Below are 26514 nucleotides of genomic sequence, written 5' to 3' on the forward strand. Positions count from 1 at the left end.
ACATTAAAAACACAGGCTACATGAATAAAAAAGCCCTTCCATGGAGAGTTTACTTCCAATAATAGTCATGGCACTGGGCTCGTTAATCCCCAGGAGGTTATTGCTAATATAATCGGAACATGGAAAAAAAGTCATAGGGGTGGGTGAAGTGGGTGAAGCAGCTTGCTAGGTGTATTCAGGGCCTTTCTTAAGAGTTAATGCTCTTTACAGTTCATTGTCCAGTCTGATCAATTGAATCATCTCCCAGTAATCAGTTAAATTCACAATTTCCAGTAGCAGTTATCTTTGGAGGTATTTATTGTTTCCTGTGGAACTCAATAAAAAGGATGCAGAATTTTCTAGTTAAATAGGTCATCCTCTGTTTTATTGGATTAAAAGCCTCAGTTACCAAACCATTTCTATTAAAAACTATATGATTTCTACCCTTTATACGGGTTGGTATTGATAGCTCTAGGCAGTTAGCAGTGGGTAATGCTATAGAAAGTTGCTATTAAGGATTTGGAATGGGTCCCATATGAGGAGAGATGAAAGAGGCTAGGACTTTTCAGCTTGGAAAAGAGGAGACTAAGGGGGGATATGACAGAGGTATATAAAATCATGAGTGATGTGGAGAAAGTGAATAAGGAAAAGTTATTTACTTGTTCCCATAATATAAGAACTAGGGGCCACCAAATGAAATTAATGGGCAGCAGGTTTAAAACACATAAAAGGAAGTTCTTCATCACACAGCGCACAGTCAACTTGTGGAACCCCTTGCCTGAGAAAGTTGTGAAGGCTAGGTCTATAACAGGATTTAAAAGAGAACTAGATAAATTCATGGAGGTTAAGTCCATTAATGGATATTAGCCAGGAAAGGTTAGGAATAGTGTCCCTAGCCTCCGTTTGTCAGAGGATGGAGATGGATGGCAGGAGAGAGATCACTTGATCGTTACCTGTTAGGTTCACACCCTCTGGGGCACCTGGCATTGGCCACAGTTGGTAGACAGGATACTGAGCTGGATGGACCTTTGGTCTGACCCAGTATGGCCGTTCTTATGTTTTGTTTACCCTAATAACAAGGAAGGCCAGAGCAGTGAGTTAAAAAAAGCTTCTGTGTTAACGAAAGTTGCCTACATTGTGTTATTCAAACATTGCTATCGAGATAATAAGAGCTACCATGTGCTAGAGGTGTTCAGATGGATAAGATCGGCTGTTTGTTTTAAAGTGAAAGGTAAGCATTTGATTTAAATTAGATGGCACTATACTAATAATAGTACTTAATAACTAATAATGAAGTCTGGGATTTTCAAAGGAGACCAGCGGAGTTAGGCACACACTGAAAGTCAATAGGAATTCGGTACCTAAAGCTGTTGGGCCCCAGGGGAAGCCCTACCCCTTTGCATTTCTAGCAGCACTTGTCAGATCTCAGTGCTTTGGTTTTTCAATGGCTTTGTTTTTGTCATTTAACTGCCTGTTGGTAAAGCCTGCAAACATGCAGTCAGTCAGTCGGGTTTTCCCCCATATCCACTTTGGAAAGTTGCAGAGTTGAAAACCCTTAAAGAGAACATCATGTGTATACAAATTCTGGACAAATAAAGGAGGGGGGAAATTGCACAAAGGCTCCCTGCAAACCAGCTCTTCCCAAGAAGGTAATTCATATGAGAGCTGAAAAACAAAGCTTTGCAGATATTTTAAAACACACAGGCCCACATGCACAAAAGTAGTTCGGCTCCTGACAGCCAGTGACTTTTTAGGAATACAGCAGAGCCCACTTATAACTTGGTCATAGTGAAATGCTACTTTATAGTGATGTCCCATGGTGCTTCAGGGCATTTCAATGGACTTTGGCCCAGATCCTCAAAGGTACTTTGATGCCTAATTCCCAATGGGGAATCTGACTTTGAGTCTCTGGTTCTTTCATTCCGCTGTGTTTTCATTTCTCTCATATTCCACTCTGCTAATTCCCTTCCAATAAAGTCGTTGGGCATATCCTCAGGTAAAGTCAATGGAGCACTGTTGACTTATATCAGCTGACGATCTAGCCCATCATCAGCTAGTTTAGCAGTGAAATGCTACATTTGGAGGAGTCTCTCTTCCTGTGAGCTGGCCAGAAGGACTCCTAAGCTTCAGGTTTGTCTAGAGTTGCTCCTAGACCTAATCAGACTGGTAATGCTTTCAATCCGCATTGCACAGGATTGAATGGCAGCACCAGGTACAGAGTGGGAGAGAGTCTGCCTCAGAGGAGTTTAGGAAATTTCTCCCCCACCACTATAGCACAGGTGCTGCCCCACCACCTGGTGGAGTAAAATTGCCTGAGCCCTGTCTGTGCTTATGCTCCTATCTGTGGCTTGCATTAGTAGAAGATTTCTGTAAAATTCTCAGTGTTGATGCAGCACTGGGGAGAGGACCAGATTTTGTTACAGCTGTTCTCCACTGGGAATGAAAACATAGTCCCCTAGAGATATCTCTACAGTTGCCTGAACCTCTTGAGATCTCAAGGAGCGACGAAAAGTCCTGCTACTGCTCCCAGTATTAAGAGGTGGGGCTGGTTTTGTCAGGTAAGGTCTTTCTTGTTACAGTACTATAATCTCTAAGGAGCTCATGGGGGTAGGGGCAGGGATAACTCAGTGGTTTGCGCATTGGCCTGCTAAACCCAGGATTGTGAGTTCAATCCTTGAGGGGACCCTTTAGGGATCTGGGGCAAAAAATCTGTCTGGGGATTGGTCCTGCTCTGAGCAGGGGGTTGGATTAGATGCCCTCCTGAGGTCCCTTCCAACCCTGATATTCTATGATTCATGGATAAATGCCAGCTCACCATGTAGATGTCTATGGCTCTGATTCTGCAGACCCTTAAGCATGCATATAACTTTGCTCTCCAGTGGCATGCATGAGAGTTATTTACATGATTAAAGTTACCTATGGGCTTAAGGGTTTGTAAGTTCAAAATCTAGGGGTCAGATTCTCAAGAGTATTTAGGTATCTTATCCCCATTAATTCCAATGGGAGTTAGGTGCCTAAATACCTTTGAGGATCTGGACCTAAAGCTTCTAATGTTAGTAGAGCATTTGCTACCTGGAATGGATACAGTGGGAGTGGAGGAAAATAACTGAATTGGCTGGTGATTCATTTTATGGCTAGGATATAAAATTCTAATTATTACTGGCCTGCACTTAAAACAATCATGGGTTAAAACCCTTTCTGCATATCAACAAAACTGTGAGCACTGAAGTGGATTTGATTAAATGTTTTAGTGGGGGCAGACGGCAATCTACGAAGATAGTTGGAGACTTTGGAAGCAGTGGGGGAAATGCCCTCCGCTAACATGCTGCTGGGTGCTGTGCAGTTGCCATGGCGTAATGACTTGGGAGGCTGATCAACATAGGCAGCTGGGATTAGCAATCTGATTAGGCTCAGCTGCAATTTTGCTCAGGCCAGGGCTGTGTGCAGTAATCATGTAGTCAAGGAGCTGAGCTTAACTCCTGGAGAAGAGAAGGATCTAGCTTGGCTGGTGAGTAAGCTGTAATGCTGAGTAGTCTGTGTCTATAGAAATTTGGCTAGAAAACCCACATGCAAAGAAGAGCAGTCACCTAATGTAGAGAAGCCTACCAAACAGCTGGTGAAATACAGGTATGCTCATTTATTAGTCTCTTGCTAGGAGGGTGAGATCAGGGGTGTTCTCCTTCTGTCTCTACTCTCCTCAGCCTCCACCCCTCGTATCACTTGCCTGTGAAATATTAGCGAGTGTGACTGTTGCATCAGAAGTAGTACAATCCTCTTGCACACCAGGAGTGGGCATGACTGATGTGGCTCCCATAGACAGATGTATCATTGGCACCCCCATCTACCCAAAGCCAACTCTCTCATGCGCTCCAGGCAGGCGGACCTATGCTTGGCAGAACCCTACTGAAGTCAATGGAGCTGTGCATGGCTGCAGGGGGCTGTATGTAAGCGCCAGAGCAGGGCTTGAGCTGTGTTCAAGGGGATATTTCCAGGGCCCAGTACCTTCCACTGCATGCAGCTGGCTCTGGGGTGGAATAGAGTGGCTATTCGGTGATGCACAGCAATGCTATGCAACAACTGAGGACGGGAAGTCAAGAATACAAACCACCACCAGTGCAAACTGCATGGGGAAGTCCTAGATTCCAAGGCAGAAGGACCACTGTGATCAGCTAGTCGGATGTGCTGTATAACACAGGCCAGAGACCTTCCCTCAAACCATTTCTACAGCAGATCTCTTAGAACAACATCCCATCTTGATTTAAATTTTATCAGTGGTGGAGAATCCACCACAACCCTTGGGAACTTGTTCCGATGGTTAATTACCATCCCTGTTAAAAATTTACACCTTAGTTCCAGCCTGAATTTGTCTAGCTTCAACTTCCAGCCATTGGATTGTGTTAGACCTTCCTCTGCCAGACTGAAGAGCCTGTTGTGAAATATTCGTTCCCAATGCAGGTACTTATAGACTGTGATCAAGTCACCCCTTAACCTTCTCTTTGTTATGCTAAATAAATGGAGCTCTTTGAGTCTCTCCTAACAGATGTTTTCTAATCCTTGTTGTGGCTCTTCTCTGAACCCTCTGTAATATATCAAGATCCTTCTTGAATTGTGGGCACCGGAACTGGACACAGTAGTCCAGCAGTAGTCACACCAGTGTAAAATACATAGGTGAAATAACCTCTCTGCTCCTACTTGAGATTCCCCTCTTTATGCATCCCAGGATCTCATTGGCTCTTATGGCTGCAGTGTCATTCTGGGAGCTCAATTTCAGAGTCATCACTTCCCAGGATAGTTCCCCATCCTGTAAGCACACCTATGTTCTTTGTTCTTAGCTGTATGAGTTTACATTTAGCCATATTCAAACAGCCATTGTTTGCTGTGCACCTGGTTTACCAAACGATCCAGATCTCTCTGAATCACTGACCTGTCCTCAATTCTAGGTGGGCAGGATGAAAGAGGGATTTGGTGAGGGCAAGAGGGGTTAAGAGCTTGATGCTTTTATAAAGGGTGCTATGGAATTTTGACCAAATGAGTGGGTCTGGGGACCTTTTGTTTTTGGTCTCTTTCAGTAATGATGTTGAGGATTTACATAACGCTTTTTTTCAGTTGATGGATAAGGGAGAAGCGGTGGATGTGGTATACCTAGACTTTAGTAAGGCATTTGATACAGTCTCGTATGATATCCTTATTGATAAACTAGGCAAATACAATTTAGATGGGGCTACCATAAGGTGAGTGCATAACTGACTGGATAACCATACTCGGAGAGTAGTTATTAATGGTTCCCAATCCTGCTGGAAAGGTATAACAAGTGAGATTCCGCGGGGGTCTGTTTTGAGACTGGCTCTGTTCAATATCATCTTCAACGACTTAGACATTGGCATAGAAAGTACACTTATTAAGTTTGCAGATGATACCAAACTGGGAGGGATTGCAGCTGCTTTGGAGGAAAGGGTCATAATTCAAAATGATCTGGACAAATTGGAGAAATGGTCTGAGGTAAATTGGATGAAGTTTAATAAAGACAAATGCAAAGTGCTCCACTTAGGAAGGAACAATCAATTTCACACATACAAGAAAGGGAAGAGACTGTCTAGGAAGGAGTATGACAGAAATCTAGGGGCTATAGCGGACCACAAGTTAAATATGAGTCAACAGTGTGATGCTGTTGCAAAAAAAGCAAACGTGATTCTGGGATGCATTAACAGGTGTGTTGTGAGCAAGACACGAGAAGTCATTCTTCAGCTCTACTCTGCGCTGGTTAGGCCTCAACTGAAGTATTGTGTCCAGTTCTGGGCACTGTATTTCAAGAAGGATGTGGAGAAATTGGAGAGGGTCCAGAGAAGAGCAACAAGAATGATTAAAGGTCCAGAGAACATGACCTATGAAGGAAGGCTGAAAGAATTGGGTTTGTTTAGTTTGGAAAAGAGAAGGCTGAGAGGGGACATGATAGCAGTTTTCAGGTATCTAAAAGGGTGTCATCAGGAGGAGGGAAAAAACCTGTTCATCTTAGCCTCTAGAGATAGAACAAGAAGCAACAGGCTTAAACTGCAGCAAGGGAGATTTAGGTTGGACATTGGGAAAAAGTTCCTAACTGTCAGGTGGCTAAACACTGGAATAAATTGCCTAGAGAGGTTGTGGAATCTCCATCTCTGGAGATATTTAAGAGTAGGTTAGATAAATGTCTATCTGGGATGGTCTAGACAGTATTTGGTCCTGCCATGAGGGCAAGGGACTGGACTCAATGACCTCTCGAGGTCCCTTCCAATCCTAGAGTCTGTGAATCTATGAATCCAGAAATGCTTTACCAAAGATTTATGTTCTACTGTTGAGGAAACTGAGGCATGGAGCAGTGAAGTTACTTGGCCAAGTGGCAAAGCTGGGAATGGCACCTGGGTCTCCTGAGTCATAGCTCAGTACTCTATCCACTAGGTCACACTGCTTCCCTGCTGCTCAGAAGAATGCAATTTCAGTAACGCACCAAACCACAATGCCATGCTGGAGTACTCATTCACTGTTGACTCACTGGCTAGACAGTTTCTTACTGAGGCTGGAACTTTTGATGAAGCCTGTATCCCATGGGATTTCAGCATGGAATTCCCTTAGGCTCTCTTGCAATTCCCAGCCTGCGACCACAACCCCACTTCCTGAAACAAACTTCAAATTAAAATGTAAAAGAGAATGTGCGAATGGAGCCAATGTGACTCGGCAAGATTTGTGGATATAAACGGCCATCTAATCTGGTAGGCTCAAGAGTTTAACATGTGGGTGAAATTGCTGGAAAATAAACTAACGGTAGGGTGGGATCCAGTCCTGAAAATGAGATCTTAAAAGGTTTGTAATTATCAGATGTGAAACAATACTAGCTCTTTGCTTTTGTCTGTGGCTAAGGTTTATTAATGTTAGGAAGAGAAATCCTGTCTCTAGATCAGACAGATCTGATGCTTGTGTTAACGATTACCAGGATGTTAAATACATTGTGAAATTAACCTTACAAAGTGGTTGTAAGGAAGTGTGGTAGAAGGCTTAACTGCTACAGTAAATCTCTCTATGAAGAAGCAGGATGCTAGGAAATCATTAGCAATGTCCATAAAACAGGATCCTGTCCCTATTCTATTCTAGTGCTACTTTATTGTCCTTTGAGTCACATCTGGGTGATGCTAAATCAAAGTGAAGGTTCCTGACTCGTGACCCAGCAAAAATCAGTTGTTTTATTTCATAAGATTTCTAGATTCTGTGGGCTATTTTTTGACTCATGGGAATGAGAGGTGGGATAGGTTAGTGTCTTTTTCACACAGTCCTGTAGCACCTAGTCTAGTTACCATAACTTGACTTCAGGTAAAGGAAACCAAAATACAAAGAACAAATGTAAAACTTCTATATAAGAGAGAGAGAGAGAGCGTGTGTGTAAAATCAGAGTTGGAAGGGATCTCAGGAGGTCATCTAGTCCAACCCCCTGCTCAAAGCAGGATCAATCCCCAACTAAATCATCTCAGCCAGGGCTTTGTCAGGCCTGACCTTAAAAACCTCTAAGGAAGGAGATTCCACCACCTCCCTCGGGAACCTATTCCATATATAAAAGATGCATACAGTGATTCAGTTTGCAACATTCTGCATCTGAACTGCTTCACAAAGTGGCAGGGAAATTCCTCCTGTGTCTAAGAGGCAGTAGCCAGAAAACACCCAGGCATCCTTTTTCAGTTACATAGCTGCCTGCAGCTCAGGTCCCTCTCATCCATCCATGAGGCTGCTGGACAGCTGTTCTCAACAGTGTTTTCTCCAGAGCTTTGTCCAATACAGCTGTAACAGTCCCAAACAATAATGCTTCCTCCACTGCCATTAGTGAAACTGTTCCACAATCAAACATTCTCTGGCTATTTTGTTTCAGGTATTGAGCCTAAAACCTCCTTTTTTCTTCAAGTTCTCCTTGTCATTTCTAATTCAATCCCTCTGACTCCTTAGGGTATAGCTAAACTGCATTCTAACCCCAGGATCTGACTCGGGTTTCACCCAAACCTGCCTTCCATCCACACACATATCAGCTTGATTTGGGTCAGGAAGCATTTGGGACCTAGGTCCCTGCAAGGGGGTAGGTCAGCACCCAAGTCTTGCTCTGACTCTGGTCCATGCCCTGTTATTTTTGCAGTGTGGTTGCAGCTGAAGCTGACATCCTAGTCAAGTCTGCCTATTGCTGTGTGGATGCATTAGCACTGCTGTGAGACCCGGGTCCAGCAATTGTAAACCCAGGTTTACAATGCAGTGTGGACACTCAAGCGCAGGCTTGGAAACACCAAGTCCACAAGCCCAGGTTCCACAGATTGAGTTTACAAAGCAGTATAGACTAAAATGAATACCTTTCTGATACTTCTATTTGTGTATTTAGGATGCTGCAAAAAGAATAATCAAAAAGCACTTTCTCTTGAATTGCTTTGAAGAAAAGAAGCTGTTTGCAGTTCTGGAAAATTGACATCTGTTTAATGAGAGGCTCGTAGATCCTTAAGGCCTGAAGGGACATTTGCCTGACCTCTTGTGTAACACACAGGCCAACAAATCCCACCTTGTCATTCCTACAGTGGAGAAAATTATTCCTCTCTGCTAACTGCAGTTGTTTCCAGGAGCGGTGCCAGGGTTTTTGGCGCCCTAGGCGCAGGGCCGGCTTGCTGGTCCCGCGGCTCCGGTGGACTTCCTGCAGACGGTCCGCTGGTCCCGCGGCTTCAGTGGACCTGCCGCAGGCGTGCCTGCAAGAAGTCCACCCAGAGCAGTCTGCCGCCCTCCCAAATCCTGGCGCCCTAGGCTACCGCCTAGGTCGCCTAAATGGAAGCACCAGCCCTGGTTGTTTCACCCACAGCCTTTCAAAAATGTGTTGAGGATCAGGTTGTTTTGCAGATAACAGGGGGCTTTGATATTTATCTCATTTATAATTTTTGTAAAAAAAATACAAAAACTGATTCCTTCTGAGCAAGATCAGCAGTGGCGGGGGGAGAGTGGGGGAGGGAGAAATATCACTGAAAGGTAGAAAAAAATACAGAGGTGATGAAATAAAGGCATGCAGATAATTACACCATAAATCACCTGATCACCGCAACAGTGAGTGGAAATACTGTTCCAGTGTTAAGCAAATGTTCCTTAGGGTTTGAAGCCATAGAAATAGGCTGAATGGGTTTATGTTGGTCAGCAGATTGGAAAGTAGGAGATGAGGCAGGATGGTCTTGGGGTTAAGGCACTGGATCGGGACTTGGAAAATCTAGGTTCACTTCTTGTGTGACCTTAGGCAAGTTATTTAAGCTCAGTGCCTCAGTTTCCCCACTTAACGGAAATATTATGCTCATTTCTCCCCATCTGTCTGTCTTGTCTATTTAGATTGTGACCTTTTTGGGGCAGGAGTGATGTCTTATTTTTGTGATTACAGCACCTCACACAGTGGGCCCTTGATTGCAGTCGGATCCTCCAGATGCTACTGCCATAGAAATAATAGTCAATTTGTAGAATATCTGCCTGCAGGCTTTAGACTTGTTCAGGTGGGTCCAATCCTGCTAGTGCAACTCCCACGGCAGTCAATGGGAGGCCTGCGTGTGGAGTGCTTGCAACACAAAGTGGGAAGAACTAGGTGTGTGTAACCCCCTGATGAATGTGTGTGTTTTGGCAGAAAGGGATAACTGAGGATATGAGTCGTTACAGCCCCAGCTTTGTTCTGTAGCAGCTCATGCTTTTAGTTCTGGAAGTCCCTAGTTCCATACCCAGTGTATTGGCCAAGAAGGCAGATGTCTCACATGGAATGTGAAATAGAATCTGTACCTTGGTATGGTCCGTTGCACTAACTCACTATGAATCCTCAAGTCATCCATTTGTGGCCCTTGTATTTCTGCCTTTGTGAGAAACATCTGGTCCAATGGATGTATGTTGACTAAGGGGTTTTTGTGTACACTACCCACGTTACCTTAGTGCAGCCGGATTGGAAAGGGAATTGTGTTGTCTAGGTAAGCTTACTAACTGCTCTAGTATCAATATGGCAAATGCATTTACACATCAGAATTTATGGCAGTTTGCTCTGAGTAAACTCTCTTTCTCTCTCATTCATTTATAATAATCTAGACTATCAAAAACTTGAAAATAATCCACTGCAAAAAGAAGTGTAAATATTTTTCTGCGCAGCACAAAGATCCTGGTTGCGATACATGAAACAGAAGTCCTGCCACAAACTGCAGATTATTTGCTGCTAATGCAGGGAATTCAATTTTATAAGGAGACACTAATGAGATCATCCTCTAGCACTGCACCCCCCGCCAAAAAAAAAAGTGTTAGTAGCAGCAGAATTAGATCACAAATTCAGTTTTGAAGCCCAGCAAATGGTTCCTCTGAGTCTGCGCTAATGGCTAGGAAGAGCAGGCTAACAAGGTTAGTTGAGTATATTCTGTTCCCCATTTTTAGCTTCCTGCTTTCCATTCTCTGCCATTTCTCAAGTTACGCTCAAACAGTAATTAGTTCAGGATGAGATAGCAGAGCGCCAGCTGTTTAATGATTTATGATGCATGCAGCATAGTAGCTGCGAGGAGTATTTGGAAATGGAAGAGGGCAGACTTTCTTTCGTTCCTGTAGTCCAAGGCTTGATGCTTCACTATGGTACCTCAAATTTCATGCTGGTGGGTCTCCACTGAAATGATTCCTGCCTCCCATAGGGGTTGTGGGGGTAAATTCTTTCCTGTACGGCACTTGAGGATCTGTACTATATTCCACAGCTATTTGGATTTGTTTGTAACGTTTCAGCATTACAGTAACTAGGCCACATGCTTTAGAAGCAGATGCAAACCTATCAAAATGCAGCCTTAGGAAAGACATCCGGGCAGAGGACGGATCGGAGGAAACCAAATGTCAGGTAGTTCAGAGTTCTTTGGCAATTCTGTAGCATTTTCTGAGGTTCTTGGGTGAAAATGCTGTGACAGGTTGGATCACGGAAACCCTCTTGAGAGATGCCACCTGATGTATCCCTGATTTCCCTGCCAGCTCAGGACTCCAGCACCCTGTCTTGCTGAACCAGACACTCCTGTCTGCTCCAGCACAGACCCAGGGTCTGAATTACTTGCCCCAAAGCTGCAGGTTTACCAGAAAGCAGCTAACAGAAGTGTTCCTGTCTTTAACACTCAGATGCCCAACTCCCAATGGGGTCTAAACCCAAATAAATCTGTTTTACCCTGTATGAAGCTTATTCAGGGTAAACTCATAAATTGTTCACCCTCTATAACACTAATAGAGAGAGCTGCACAGTTGTTTGCTCCCCCAGGTATTAATACATACTCTGAGTTAATTAATAAGTAAAAAAGTGATTTTTATTAAATACAGAAAGTAGGATTTAAGTGGTTCCAAGTAGTAAAAGACAGAACAAAGTAAGTCACCAAGCAAAATAAAATAAAATGTGCAAATCTATGACTAATCAAATTGAATACAGATAAGATCCTCACCAGTTTCAGAATGCTCCCTTGTACAGACTAATCTCCTTTTTCCTGGGTCCAACAATCACTCACACCTCTTGCAGTCACTGTCCTTTGTTCCAGTTTCTTTCAGGTATCCTAGCGAGGGAGGGGGCCGTGGAGAAGCTCTCTTTAGCCAGCTGAAGACAAAATGGAGGGGTCTCCCAGGGGTTTAAATAGACATTCTCTTGTGGGTGGACACCCCCTCCTCACTCCTATGCAAAGTCCGACTCCAAGATGGAGTTTAGGAGTTACCTGGGCAAGTCACATGTCCATGCATGACTCACAGTTTTTACAGGCAGCATCCATTGTTTACATCAGGGGTTCTTAGACTTTTGTATTGATGACCCCCTTCACATGGCAAACCTATGCATGCGATTCTCCCCTTTATAAATATATTAAAAAGTGTTTTTAATGTAACACCATTATAAATGCTAGAGGCGGGGTGGAGGCTGACAGCTCGTGACTCCCATATAACAACCTCGTGAACCCCTGGAGGGTCCCAACCCCCAGTTTGAGAACCTCTGGTTTACATGCTACCTCGAACGTCTGCAACTAGACTTCTTATGTGGATTGGAGCATTCCAAGATGCATTGTCCTTTAAGTGTTTCTTGATTAGGTACTTAATTTTAACATTCCTTTCTCCAGGAACTGACCAAATGCTTTACTAAGGTTATTTAGAAATCAAGCCAGTACATAGCCAACATTCACAACATCGAATACAAAAATGATACATGCATGCAAATAGGATTGATACATTCAGTAGATCATAACCTTTACAGAGAGATGTTACACGGCATACGTAGCATAAAACACATTCTAAGTATATTTCCATAGAGCCTTATGGGAGGTACCGTCACCTGTGCTTTGCAAATATTAAATCCTCACCTTCCGGAGGAGGTTGGTTATTAACCTCCTTCTCTATGGACAGGCAATGGTAGTGCAAGGAGAGGATTCCTGGATGCTTACCTCCTAGTACTGTGCTCTAACCACTAGATTGTACTAAGGGCCTGACTCAGTGGGGCAGGATTGGACCCTGAATGACTAAATACAGATCTACTGTCTCTTATTACAAACCTTAGTCTAGTGCCATCTTGGGCAACTTCATCTTTATTATTTGTATTGGAGCATAAGCTTTCGTGGGTGAATACCCACTTTGTCAGACGCATGCGTCAGTCAGTCAGGCATGTGTCTAACAAAGTGGGTATTCACCCATGAAAGCTCATGCTCCAATACGTCTGTTAGTCTATAAGGTGCCATAGGACTCTTTGTTGCTTTTTACAGATCCAGACTAACATGGCTACCCCTCTGATATTCGTCTTTATTATTGTAATCTAGGCTACAGAGAACTTTAACCATGCTGAAGAAACTGCTCCCATATCATTTACTGATGCCTTTCTTCCATGCTATGGGTCTAACTGTCCTCCTTTCACTTACACCATTGTGAATCAGAAGTCACTCTAGTGACTTCAGTCCCCACACCCTTTTCCATATTCAAGTGGATGTAAGATTCTTCACTTCTTTTCCTACACTGCTGTGTCCTGTTAAAATAGTTGCCAAGGTGCATCTCAGAGGTGGCTGCTGTCCAGTGGTAGACAAAGCAAATCCTATATTGTGCCTTTGTAGAGTGCTTTGACATGAAAGGCACCATACAACTGTAATTGAGTAGCTTTATGCTGGTAGTTTAGTAGTTCAAACATGAGCCTTGTGCCTTCCATTAGAATGAAGACAGCCAGGCTCCAATCTTATTGCTGGACAAGGCTGAGCCATAATGACTAATATTTCATTAGCAGAAGTTCTCTAGAGAGAGACGCTACAGGAGCTATAGTTACTCTGTATATTAATGGAGATTGGACTTGCAAAGGGGCTATCTACACTGCAGACTGAGCTTTTAGGAAATCCACAACAGCCCAATTTTAACTTGATCTAAAGCAGCTGTCACCATGGAGAATGGATACACTGGGATCATACCTAGGGATTCAAATTTGAATGATAATGAGCCTATTTCATCTCGCTCAATAAAAAGGAGGAAGAACAACAAAGGGGAGGAGAGAAATGAATTGGCCTGAACATGCTTGCTGCAGATTAAGTTCTTTTTGATTTTCCTTCTAGTTCTGGTTGCGTCTTACAGATGGATCTGCCACCAGAGAGACTGGATGCTGCTGAAGGAGAGTAGATATTAAGAGAATAACTGGCACTATGACATGTTTATCCTTGGTGTAGGGTGGGAGGTGGTGGTAGCTGAGATTTTCAACAGTGGACAAAGCATTATTTTATCTTGGAGCTGTCTGAATGTTGTTCTGGTTCTCAAATCATCACTGTGGTAAGGGAAGGCGTTTAGGAATATTTCTTGGCCAAATATATTACTTATTTTTCTGGTAGCACCTGACAGTCCTACACCAAGACCCTGTACAAATACAAAACCAAGTTTGAGACTTCTTAATGGAGTTAAAAAATTCTTGCTGCAGATCCTTGGCCATAAATGTAACACACGGGCCAAATATATTTCTCTCCCTCTAGTGTCTGGACTAACTAAAGAATAGAACTGATTGGAAAACAGTATGCATATTTCTCTGAAAAACTTCAAAAGAAACACATTGTTTCTTCTGAAAACTTCAATGGAATTTTTATTTAAACTTTATTTTCAGGAACCAATTTTTTTAAATGGAAAAACTTCAACCATCTTAAACAAAGAGGTTAGAGTCTGCTACTGCCTTTGAACAAATGGAGCTAGTCTTTTAGCTCAAACAGTAGAGGTTCTGGCCTTTACATCCAGAGCTCAAGGATTCAATCCCCAAAGGTGGCCTGCCCAGGGCATTGTTACATGAAGAGGTGTGTGGGTTTGTGTGTCTTTTTTTAAAAAAAAAAAAAAACCTTGCATAAATGATCTCTCTCATTTGAATCCAGTCTGTTGTCCTATTCATGTCAAGTGGGACACTGCGATTGGGACAAAAGGAGTAACTCTGGCCTAACACATAATACCCCCCTCAAAGCAGCATTTAGAGAATATAACGCTATTGATGACCTTTTTTTGCATAACTGAGCAGATTGTTGCTAGCAGATGAGTTTTTAAGAGGTTGGGCCCTGATTCTTGGCTGGTATCAATCTGCCTTTGGTCCATTGGCTTCAAAGGAGGTACTCCGCTTTACACCAGCGAAGGAATCTCCTTTGAAGTCAATGGACCAAGAGCAAATTGACGACAGCCAAGGACTGGGCCCTTTCCGTGGCCGGACATGCAGCCTTGGAATTAGATCACTGCAGTGGATATAGTGTGTCCCAAAGCCACACAGGAACGAAGGCTTCCATGCTGTGTTGATTATTTACCCTCTTTCATGCTACCCTGCTGATCCATTGAACAGCTTCTCTGCAGGAATGCAGTTTGAGACTCTGATGCAAAAGGAAAAAATGGTTTTGAACAGCTTGATAGATGGCTTCTGCGGGCTAGGAATAGGTTATGCTGCTCCTGACCTTGTGAGTCATTGTGCCCCCCTCCCCCCAAGTTCATTGAAGCTGTTGAGATGACATGGCCAGAAATCCAATTATTCACCCACTAAATCAAACAGCCAGTCTTGGAGAACGAGTATTTCCAATCAGAACGTGTCAGAGTGGTGCACCCTGGGGACCGACTGCCAGGGAGCGATAGCAAATAGCAAGGACACTGCTGGGCCTCGTACTTTAGACTGCTCAAAAGTGACTTTTCAAAGGAAGGCCTCTTCTTTTCTTGTGCAAACAGGATTAAGTTAAAGGGAGATGGTTTTAGCACAAGTAACCTAAATAGCAGACCATTGGGGAAGGCAGCTTGGCTTAATGGACTGGGCACTAGAGTGGGACTTGAGAGCCTCAATTCTATTCCTGGCTCTGCTACTTACTCGCTATGTGACCTTGGGCAAATTATGTCTCTCTCTGCCTCAGGTTCCCCATCTTTACAAAGGATGGGGATGATATTTTTTAACGAGATCAAGGAATGAAACAGGTTTATATTATTAGAGGTCACTGTATCTTAATGTCCCTGAACTTTCGGTGGTGGTATCGATCCAGATCCAAACTCTGTGGCTTGTGCCAGTCTCTATGAGTATATCCTACAGTGCATTGAAAACCAGGCTCTGAGAGACCTGGGCTTGTGGACTCAGTGTTTTCAAGCCTATGTTTGAAGGTCCAAACTGCATTGGGTTTATAGTTGCTGGCTCTGGGGGTCTCAGCTGTGCTAATGCACCCATACTGCACTACGCAGATCTTCTGTCTCAGGTTTGTGGCTTGAGCTGCATCTACACTGCAAAATTAAAGTGCTTGGACTAGAGTTTCAGTGGGACTTAAGCCCTGACCCACCCATAGCATGCTCCTAGGACCCCAGCCTTTAGTGCATGCTGACCTGAATCAGACTGATTTGTGTGTTGATAGAAGTGTGTTTTAGGTCAAACCTAAGTCAGAGCCTTGGTTAGTGTGTAGTGTATACAGACCGTATGCTCTTCTCACTCAATAGGTCATTGTTATCAAAGAATCCATAGAATATCAGGGTTGGAAGAGACCTCAGGAAGTCATCTAGTCCAACCCCCAGTTCAAAGCAGGACCAATCCCCAACTAAATCATCCCAGCCAGGGCTTTGTCAAGCCTGACCTTAAAAACCTCTAAGGAAGGAGATTCCACCACCTCCCTAGGGAACCCATTCCAGTGCTTCACCACCCTCCTAGCGAAAAAGTTTTTCCTAATATCCAATCTAAACTTCCCCCACTGCAACTTGAGACCATTGCTCCTTGTTCTGTCATCTGCCACCACTGAGAACAACTGAGTTCCATCCTCTTTGGAACCCCCCTTCAAGTAGTTGAAAGCAGCTATCAAATTCCCCCTCATTCTTCTCTTCTGCAGACTAAACAACCCCAGTTCCCTCAGCCTCTCCTCATAAGTTATGTGCCCCAGCCCCCTGATCATTTTTGTTGCCCTCCACTGGACTTTTTCCAATTTCTCCACATCCTTCTTGTAGTGTGGGACCCAAAGCTGGACGTGGTACTCTATATGAGGCCTCACCAATGTCGAATAGAGGGGAATAATCACGTCCCTCGATCTGCTGGCAATTCCCCTACTTATACAGCCCAAAATGTTGTTAGTCATCTTGGCTACAAGAGCACACTCTTGACTGACTTACTAAACTGGTGTATGTTCTTAGAAGTCCCAAACAAATTCTTTTGATACCTGGTCTTGAGTGTCACTTGCTTCCTAGCCTGTCTTTATGCTTTCTCTTTCTTTTCTATTTGCTTTGGTAACTTTTCAGTAGCAAGTAAAAATAACCAGTCACATGTACAGGACTGAGAGACACTGAGTGCTCTGCTTAGGGTTAAATTTTTATTTCATCTGAAAATGATGAGCTAGAGAGTTCAGCCCCAAGTCATGCAAAGTAAGATATAAAAGCTACCAGCTCCAGGCTTTCGCATACACAGCCAAGCCAAGGCACTGCAGTTTGAAGCCAATCAGTATATTTAACCGAAATACGGCATTATTTCTAATTGTTCTGTGATTATTTTTTATTATTTCAGGAAGAAACGGATCATGAGAAGTATGAAAAGGTAAATGACTTACAACTTTTTTTGTTTCCAAATGGTTTGCCAATAGAATTATGCAATTTTACAACTTGTCAAAGCTGCAAGACCAGATAATAGTACAGAGACACATTAGGGGGCGTAAGGAGGGGAAGGTAAAAGTAATAAAATACCTACATGAATAGGAAGCGGAGAGGACGGGGGGGAAAAGAGGAGGGTTAGTGGGGAATGCTGAGATGGCTCAAATAATTCCACATCTCCATTTTTATTCAAATGTATCTAGAAATAGGGTCCAGATTTCTTCAGAGTAATAGAATTGCCCTCTCTGGAATTAAGCTGTTCTTTCTTTCGGTGATAAGTCGGACAAGTGTGAATACCATTGCTCTGTTCTGGGCATAAGCGTTCTCTTCCATTTTTGTAAAATTATGTGCCCTTAAGAACTGTGGTCGAGTTAAACTCAGCTCAGCAGGTAAAAAAAACCCCTAGGATATAACTTTTGGCAGAGCTTTGGCAGCTGGAGCTGAGCGCTCTTTTTTCACTTTTCTGTCTCCCTCTTTCTGCAGGTGCCTGATTGTTGGACAATCCTATAACACATGCGTCAGGGTTTCTTTTTCTTTGTTACAGTGCACACAAATATCCGAGGATAAGGTCTTTATCTTGTCCCATTTCAAGGGACTACTTCTTATTACGCTCTGCGGTTCTCTAGCACTTCAGAGCCAATGAACTCAAAACACTTTGTAGTATTGTCTGAATAGCACAAATACCAAGCCTGCAATGTCACGAGGGGAGTGCGTTCTAGTGATGGAAGCAGGGGACTGGGAATCAGAACTCCTGACTGTTCCATTGTTCTATCAATGGCTTGGTTGCTGCTTAAGGAAACCAATTCAATGCATGCAGCAAATGTTGCTGGAACATGTTTTTCATGTCAAGGGCACGCAGCCGCTTTCTTGCTGCAGAATACTATATATTGACAAGGTCACGGTCCCTCCTGCTTAATTTGATTTCCACTTCCAAAGTGCTTTAACTGTGATGGATGGCAGTGCTGAAGAATGAAATAACATGGCACTGACCCTTTGCAAATGGGAAAGCAAGCCTCAAGGTCATTGCATCTGAAGCTCTCCGAGATCCTCAGTCCCCCTTCGTGCACTGAACCTGCTGTGTGTATGTAACGCTGACAAAACTCCGGGTGTCGGCGGGCAGGATTAAACCTGGGACCTCTGGAGCTTAGTGCATTGACCTCTACTGCATAAGCTAAAAGCCAACTGGCTGTTAGCAAAGACTGTAGAACAGACTCATTTTATCTCTCTCTGTAAATGGTCTCAGTGCCACTAGATAGGACAGAACACCACACCAAGGAGGGGTGTGGGTTACATGTAGAGAACTGCAATGGAATATTAACCAAGGTCTGGGAAGATCGCTGGGTGTGAGAGCAAATAGGAAATGAGTTCGGTATGCGGTAGGGCTGCAAAGAAAAGTCCATGCACTGTTTTGCTGCCAGGACCTGATCCTAAGCCCACTGACCTCAATGAAAGTCCTTCAGATGACCTCAGTCAGCTTTCGCTCTGGCTCTAAAATGCAGAAGCGGCACAAATGGATGCAGAGATGCAATAGCCTCACTCGCATCACTGGGAAACTGCATCTTGTTTTGGGATCCTTGTTACTAGGAAGATACTGGTGAGTTGGACCGAATTCAGAGAAGGCCAACAACCATCTCGATAAGCTGATTTATGAGGTGCTATGAACGGGTCAGGTTGTTCTGATTCTGACTTAGACAAGGCTGATTTGCATAAATGGGTCTGAGTTTGGATCATCTCCTGGAATACACAATTAGTGCAGTCATCTTGAAATGGAAGTGTGCCCATCACTTAAACAAAGAATAGTTTCCTGACCAAACACTGGGCCAAATTCCTCCCTGGTGTAACTGAATTGGTTACAATTTTGAAACCCTTTATATTAGTAAGAACGGTCTCAAGCTGACAGATTTGGATCCAGTCATAGAACACACCAGCTTGGAGGTGTTTGGCCCTAGATCCTGTTACAGGATTTAAAGGCCTTGTTTTATGACAGAGTAACTTGTACGGAGTACATGAGCATGTAACCAGTGTAGCAGAGTGGCTAGTTGGGACCGGGCTTCATGGGTCTGAGCCTTAGTAAAGGCAAGTGTGCCGTGAAGTAAGCTCTCTGGGGAAGGTCGATCTCCTATTTTGTGACTGTATAATGTTGTTCTCTTGGCTGGTCCCTAGACATTACCATAATAAACATGTGCAAGCAACTGCCTGCCTTATTTGGATGCACAATTAACATGTTTGCATGTAAAGCTGCCTGAAATAATTTCAACCGAAGAGCTTTCCGGCCTGTGCCCAGCAAGCCAGTATCAGCAGACACGGGCAAGCCGTAGGTGTTTAGACATACTCTTTATTCCACAGGCCTGAGCACAATCGGCATCAGGGCCATTAGGTGTTACATAGATGCAAGCAATATGCAGATGCTTGAGCATGCTTGGTTGGGAGGTCTTGTAAAGATAATGCCCTTCATCAGCTAATCACGCACCTACCTGTGATAGGTTTTTGAAGCATTATCTAGAACTGCAAATTCATCTCAGACAAGCAATTGCTGAGTCACTTAATATCTCTGGAAATCTTTCTTTCTTTGGGAACCACAGGGTTTCAAATCAGCAGGCGCCAGTGCCCCCAGTAACACACGAGTGTCCTGCTAATGAATTTCAGCTCGGAGTGCAATTATTAGTCTCATTATCAAGCCCTCACACAGCTTGACTGAAGAATTTTATCTTCATAATTTATTTCTGCAGGTTGCTCCAAAGCACAGTCTTGTCAGCTGAAAATTTAAACAATTTAACCTTTTTTCTGAATGCGCCTTGGGCCAGAATGGAGGGGAAAGGATGCTAATGAGTGGCACCTCTCAGCCTAAAGGCTAACCAGAAGCACGTCACAAAACAGGCAAGCATTGCTTTGCCCCCTCTGTGAAGTGTCCCCACTTTTCAAGGCGGGGCATGGTTGAAGAGCGCATGCAGAAGCATTCCTACTGATTAGGACAGGAAAGGAAGAATGTCATTGAAACTGCAGAGGGAATTGAGAGGAGTAATAAGTCTTGTGGTTAAGGCACTGGACAGGCATTTAAGACACCTAGGTTCAAATACTGGCTCTTGGTGTATGACCTGGGGCATGTCTCTGTGCGCCACAATTCCCCATCTTCACAATGGGGAGAATAATTCTTAAAAGATCATGAGCTCTTGATGCAGGCACTATATCCTTCTGTGTGTGTACAGAACTCAGCACACTGGGGCCCTGATCTCCGGCAAGGTCTCTAAGCGCTGCCATCAAGCAAATAATAAATGTAAGCAGTAAGAATGAGGCTACCTAACTTGGAATTAGGCTTTTCATATTAATAGGAGCTGTACGTGTTCATGGTCAGCAGAATCGTTACATATGTGCTGATTCAGGAACATACTTCACAGCTTTTGCATGCATTAAAGTGTGTTAAGTGCCTTCCTGAATCAGGGCCAGGAAGGTCTTTTTTTCTCTAATATATATAAATTTATATTCTGTGAAAGAGCCTTTGTAGTAGTCTAAGAATACTGCTGTGCAACCTAGTTATTGAGAGAAACTGTATAACTTGTATAAGCATTCCACTATCCCAATATATGTCTATCAATTCAGTTGGAACAAGCTGGAGAGCAATGGTCCGAGGTACAAATATTCAAGCGCATGCTTGAAAGACACTGGGGGAAGCTATTAGCTTTGAGGACCCTACTTCTTGTTTGCCAATGCTGAGAACTACCAGATCAAATGGTTATAAGCAGTTTAAAAGTTAACCTTCGTGGGAATCGAGGGGTCAGTTGCCAGGGGCTGGCCAGAGAGTTGTCAGTTGATGCAGAGAGAGGCTCAGCAAGCAGTTTATGGAGAGTCAGACTTACCAGGGATCCCATGTGCAAGATGGTTAGACATCTGGTAAACTACACACGCACACTCTCTGTTTATTGTGCTAAGATCTATTTTGTCCTAAATAAATAATACTTGGTTTAGAGAGAGCTGTCTGGTCACTGGTTACCCCTATCATTGCTCTGGGAAAAGAAATGCAGGGTCTGGGCATAAATCAGGTCTGATTTAGGTAATCCCAGTTGCTACACTGGATGTCTGCAACCAGAATCCCTTCACGTGACCCTCCCCCAAAGAGGTGACAGTTTGAGGCCTGAAGGGTGGGGGGTGCCCTCTGAGACAGGGAAGGGTCAGCGGTCCAGTAAACCCAGTACCAGTTACAATTTCCCATTACCCCAACCCTGTGTTTGGTGGGAAAGTCCCTACTGAAAGGGATAATGTAATAGAGAATGCAGCAGAGAGTCCTGTGGCACCTTATAGACTAACAGACCTAGGACTCTTTGCTGCTTTTACAGATCCAGACTAACACGGCTACCCTCTGATACGTAATAGAGAATGAGAACTTCGCTCAATGGTTTTTAACCATCCTATATGATTTAATTGAGAGAGATCTCTGCTATAGATTTCTACAGGGCAGTCCAAAATCCTATAGAGCAAATCCTATTCTATCTAGAAGTCTTTAGGATTTTAGAGTTACTTCTGTAGAATCCTATTTTTTTCCCTATCCCTGTTAATTTCTATAGGGCTTTAAATAGAGAAGTAGCTCAGCTCTCCAGCAGAGGTGAGGAGTGCATAGTCCAATTTGGGAGGCTGAAGGGGTAGAAAAGTATCCATAATCCTGGAGCCATCAGTCTGGGCCCTGATGTTAATTAGAGCAGCCTCAGGGCTGCTCTACCTTAGCCTGCTTACACCAAGGTTGAATGTTGCTCAATAGACAGACTGAAATAAAATGGCAATCAAGAATCAGTCCTGGGGTATCAGTGACTGTCCCCAGTGAACAACAAATGTTAAATTCTACCCAGTAAGTACTGCAGTGCTTGGCCTCATCTCCCCAGGCTCTCGCTTCAGCTGCTGCTAAATATAGAATCCTACATTGCAGACTGTCTGGTCTGGTCTGGTTTGAAAGTAATTTTGTTTGAAGTCAAATTCACTTACTAAACTGACAGTCCCGTTGGCAAGAGCACTGTCATGACTAACCCACTGCTGGCATTCCTTTAATCTCCCTTGCTGTGGCTCGCCTGGGTCTTATTTAGTAACATCGTAAATGGTCTTCAGTGCCTTCCTGAGTTCTTCCTGATTGCTCTAGCGGCAGAGTTCAATTCTCACCCAAAGGCTTTCTGCCTAGGCACTAATTGGTTCATCACTTCTGGCTCTGCAGCAGAAAACAGCCAAAAGATTTGGCAGGTTAAGAACATTCTGGTAATACCTAGCAGGTTGGACACTGTGGCACCGGGAGATGAGGTGAGATGTGGTATCCCACACAGCAGATCTGGGATTTGGGGTCAGCTCCCAGACCTATACTTTAACCAAAAGACCATCCTTCCTCTCTGTAGTTCAAAGGGAGAACACCTGCTATCCTTTAATTTATTTTTTTTAAGTGTTGGGGAGGGGAAGCTGGGTTTGTCCCCAAACCAGCGAACCATGATTGGATCACCTTATTTCATTGTGCGTAGAGATGTGGCTTAGATCAGCGTTAGTAATACCCGAGTATGTTTGGGATGGGACAGAATCTGAGATACCTCTGAACTCTAGGGAAAGTTCATACCCAAACCTGGATTTCAAATCCTCAAATTTGGAGGCAATTGGATCTGGAGTTTTGGATCAGGACTCTGCTATAATGTCTTCTCTTCAGCTTAGGGTGATGAAAAGGACTTGGAACCTAGTTCTCCTCTCTTACCTTCATATAAACAGAGGACGTTGGGGTCCTGATCCACAGTTTGAGAACTGCTAGTTTAAATAAAAGAATTATGCGCAAGATCTTTCATTAGGATGTTGAACTCTTTGCCAGAGGATGTTGTGAAGGCCAAGACTATAACAGGGTTCAAAAAAGGACTAGATAAATTCCTGGAGGACAGGTCCATCAATGGCTATTAGCCAGGATGGGCAGGGATGGTGTCCCCAGCCTCTCTTTGCCAGAAGCTGGGAATGGGTGACAGAGGATGGATCCTTGATGATGACCTGTTCTGTTCATTCCCTCTGGGTCACCTGGCAGTAGGGTCATCAGATGTGCCGATTTTATAGGGACAGTCTCGATATTTGGGGCTTTTTCTTATATAGGCTCCTATTACCACCCCCACCCTCTGTCCTGATTTTTCACACTTGCTGTCTGGTAACCTGACATTGGCCACTGTTGGAAGACCAGACAGTGGGCTAGATGAACCTTTGGTCTGACTCAGTATGGCTGTTCTTATGTCACCTGCTCCAAATTCCTAGTCTGGCCTAAGGCTGCCTTCCCATATTGGACCTTCCTAAACCCTTCTTGCCATTCCTTCTCTTTATAGCCCCAAGCCTAATATATCTATCTGTGGTCACAAAATCCCCTGCACAGAGGAACATTTGGCTTTAGTTCTTTCAGAGTGAGTTGGAGGTCTTGCACATCCAGCTTCTTGGTCTGAAGTGGAACACCAGACCATTACCTGACTGTACATACAAATGTAACTCAAAACATGGTTTTAGTTGAATAAATTCAATTTGACAAGTGATTAATCTATAACAGGGGTCTAATTACTTGTGGGATTTAAAAAGCAAACAAACGGAAACATCTGAGGCATTTAATGCCAGCAATCAGGGGCTGAGCACGCAGGGTAATTAGCTTTCATCAGGAGTTCCACCACGGCATTCTAATCTGACTTCCATTGCCTGCTTAAATATGCATCTATACTAATTGCTACATTAGAGGAGTAAATAATAGCTTGCTTTTTGCTTTTCAGTTTTGTGTGTCAGGCTGGAAATTACAGCTGGTTGGGAAATAGTGGGTTGCTTTTTTGGGGAGTTGGGGGTTGGTTGTCCCCGCCTCCATCAAAAATCCTTCCTGCCAAAATTTCTGACTTGACCAAAAAGCCACTTCCCATCACGAACATTTCAACCAACTCTGCTATGAATGCAGCACTGGGTGAGGAGTCGAGCTGGCTGGCATTTTCTATCAAACAATTCCCAGTGTGTTGAAACGAAAACTCACTGTAGGCACGTACCAGAGCTTGTGGAACTGCCATGGGAAAATGGTTTCTCAGGTCCAGGATGGAATTTTGAGAGCCATCCACCCCAGAACAGCCGTGGGGTGAGGGCACACACCTGGGAATATGGGTTCTCCAGGTTCTGTTCTGCCTGATTCAGACCATGGACTTGAGCCTGTGTTTCCTGCATCTGCAGGGAGTGGCTCTGACCATTGGGACACAGAATCAGTGTGTGTCTCTCTCTCTCCCCCCTTTTGGCCCAGTGAATAAATAAATACTTATACAGTGCGGAACAGCTCCAACAGGAGGGACTAAGACGGATGCTATTGTCTGGTGGCTAACGTGCCTACGAGGGTTATGTGGGACAATGGGAAGGGCAGGGATATGAACCTCAATTGTCCCTAACCATTCAGCGTTACAGCGCCAGCATCTCCATTTTCAGATGTGCCTTGGGCATGCTGAAAGTGAATGTGGGCCTGCTGTGACTTTGGAGCTAGCTGCCTGAGTCATTTTTAAAAATGAGACCTAGGAACCTAACTCGGCTGGGTGTTGCAATGCAGAATGGCACAAGACCTAAAAGCCTTTAATAAGCTGGACCTTAGCGATGTGCCCAAGGACATCCAGGAGGTGTAGCAGAGCAGCGAATTGAATCCCAGTCTCCAAGTCACAGACTGATGTCCTTTCTCTAAGAGGCCAGCCATGCTCTGCCACCGATTTGCTGTGTAACCTTGGGAAAGTCACTTCACTTTTTACTTTCCTGTGGGTCAGTCTTATCGTTACTGAATCACAGACTTTAAAGTCAGAAGGGACCATTATGATCATCTAGTCCGACCTCCTGCATAACTCAGGCCACAGAATCTCACCCACCCACTCCTGTATCAAACCCCTAACCTATGTCTGAGCCATTGGAGTCCTCAAATCATGGTTTAAAGACTTCACGGTGCAGAGAGTCTTCCAGCAAGTGACTCGTGCTCCACGCTGCAGAGGAAGGCAAAAAACCTCCAGGGCCTCAGGCAGGGCCAGTACAACCACTAGGCAAACTAGGCAGCTGCCTAGGGCACCAAGATTTGAGGGCACCAAAAAGTGGTGCCCAAAATGTCTGGGATGCTCACCCAGCACCGGCTAAATGTGTAACCTGCTTCCTGCCCTTGTGTAAGGGGGCGCTGCAGCTTTGATCAGCTCTGGCCGGTCAGGAAGCGATGTCATTCCTCCTCTGGCCACCAGGGGTGCGCTACTTTGGCTCTGCCACACGGCCCCTGCCCCGCCCCAACTCCCTTGAGCTCTGCAGCAGGGCCGGGCCTGCACTCACTGGTGGGGGGAAGTGCAGAGACCCGGGCCCAGCTGCCCCGCCAGGGAGTGCTGGGGATTTTCCCCCCTTCCCCACAAGCCAGCCCTGCCCCGCCCCCCCGCACCTCCCACGGGGCAGCGGCGTCTGGCCCCAGAATATCTAGGGACGGCCCTGGTACCCGCCACCCTGCCTGCAGCCAGCCCCCGTTGCACTCCCTGCCCTACCCACAGCCAGCCCCACACCCCATCTCTAGCCAGGGTGGTGGGATAGCTCAGTGGTTTGAGTATTGGTCTGATAACCCCAGGGTTGTGACCACAGTCCCTGAAGGGACCATTTGGGGATCTGGGGCAAAAACAGTACTTGGTCCTGCTAGTGAAGGCAGGGGGCTGGACTTGATGACCTTTCAGGGTCCCTTCCAGTTCTAAGTCAGGAATATCTCCATATATTATAAACCCTGCCGCACTGCCCTGCCCAAAGCCAACTAGCCCCACATCCCGTGTTCAACCAGCCCCAAACCCCCTTGTTTCCAGCCAGCCCCTGCCGCAGCCCCTGCCTGAAGCCAGCCAGCCCCTTCCGCACCCCCCTGCCCAAAGCAAGCCAGCCAGCCAGCCCCACGACCTGTCAGGTTATTCATTTATTTTCATTAAATATGTAGACTAAATAATGAAATTAATAAATTTTCAAGCCGAATGTGTATTAACTCTAATGAACAATGCCACATTATGCAGTATTCATTTTTTGAAAGTTTATAATAAGCGATGCTCTGGGGGAGGGGGTGGGGATGAGAGGTGCAAGGTGGAAGTTTCACCTAGGGTGCAAAATATCCTTGCACCAGCCCTGGCCTCAGCCAATCTCCAGTAGGGGCAGATTTGCCCCTCGCTTGGGCCCTGTGCATGTCAGGAATAATTCCACTGGTGTTATGCTGGCTTAAAAGTGATCTGAGAGAAGACTTGGGCCCAGAAAGTAAGAGGGCAGCTACCAATGTTGAGGGCTACCTAGCTCACATTGACCAGGCTGCATTAATAAATAACTTGTTTCTAAAATTTTCATGAGCCAAAAATAAATGTGAAATAAATGACTCAGACCTATTGAAACATTTTGTTTAACTTTGGAAGTGTTTGGTATTTTTGTTTCTGACTGGTTACGGTATTTTTAAAACTTCTTTTACTCCAAATGAATTAG

At 44.5% G+C, this 26514-nt stretch overlaps 1 protein-coding gene across 2 annotated transcripts in view; it reads left to right on the forward strand.

Moving 5' to 3' along the window:
- TIA1 (TIA1 cytotoxic granule associated RNA binding protein) overlaps positions 1-26514 on the forward strand; it is a 222085-nt gene that overhangs the window by 93498 nt on the left and 102073 nt on the right. Inside the window, exon 1 of one of the 2 annotated variants that reach the window (XM_050940174.1) lies at positions 13850-13853. The exons of the other annotated variant lie outside the window; for it this stretch is intronic. The gene's annotated coding sequence lies outside the window, so the exon portion shown is untranslated. Of the gene's footprint in view, positions 1-13849; positions 13854-26514 lie in introns of those variants that run through there. 2 annotated transcript variants of the gene reach the window in all.

The sequence above is a fragment of the Gopherus flavomarginatus genome, chromosome 2 (genome assembly GCF_025201925.1).
Source record: "Gopherus flavomarginatus isolate rGopFla2 chromosome 2, rGopFla2.mat.asm, whole genome shotgun sequence".
Taxonomy (NCBI): Eukaryota; Metazoa; Chordata; order Testudines; family Testudinidae; genus Gopherus; species Gopherus flavomarginatus.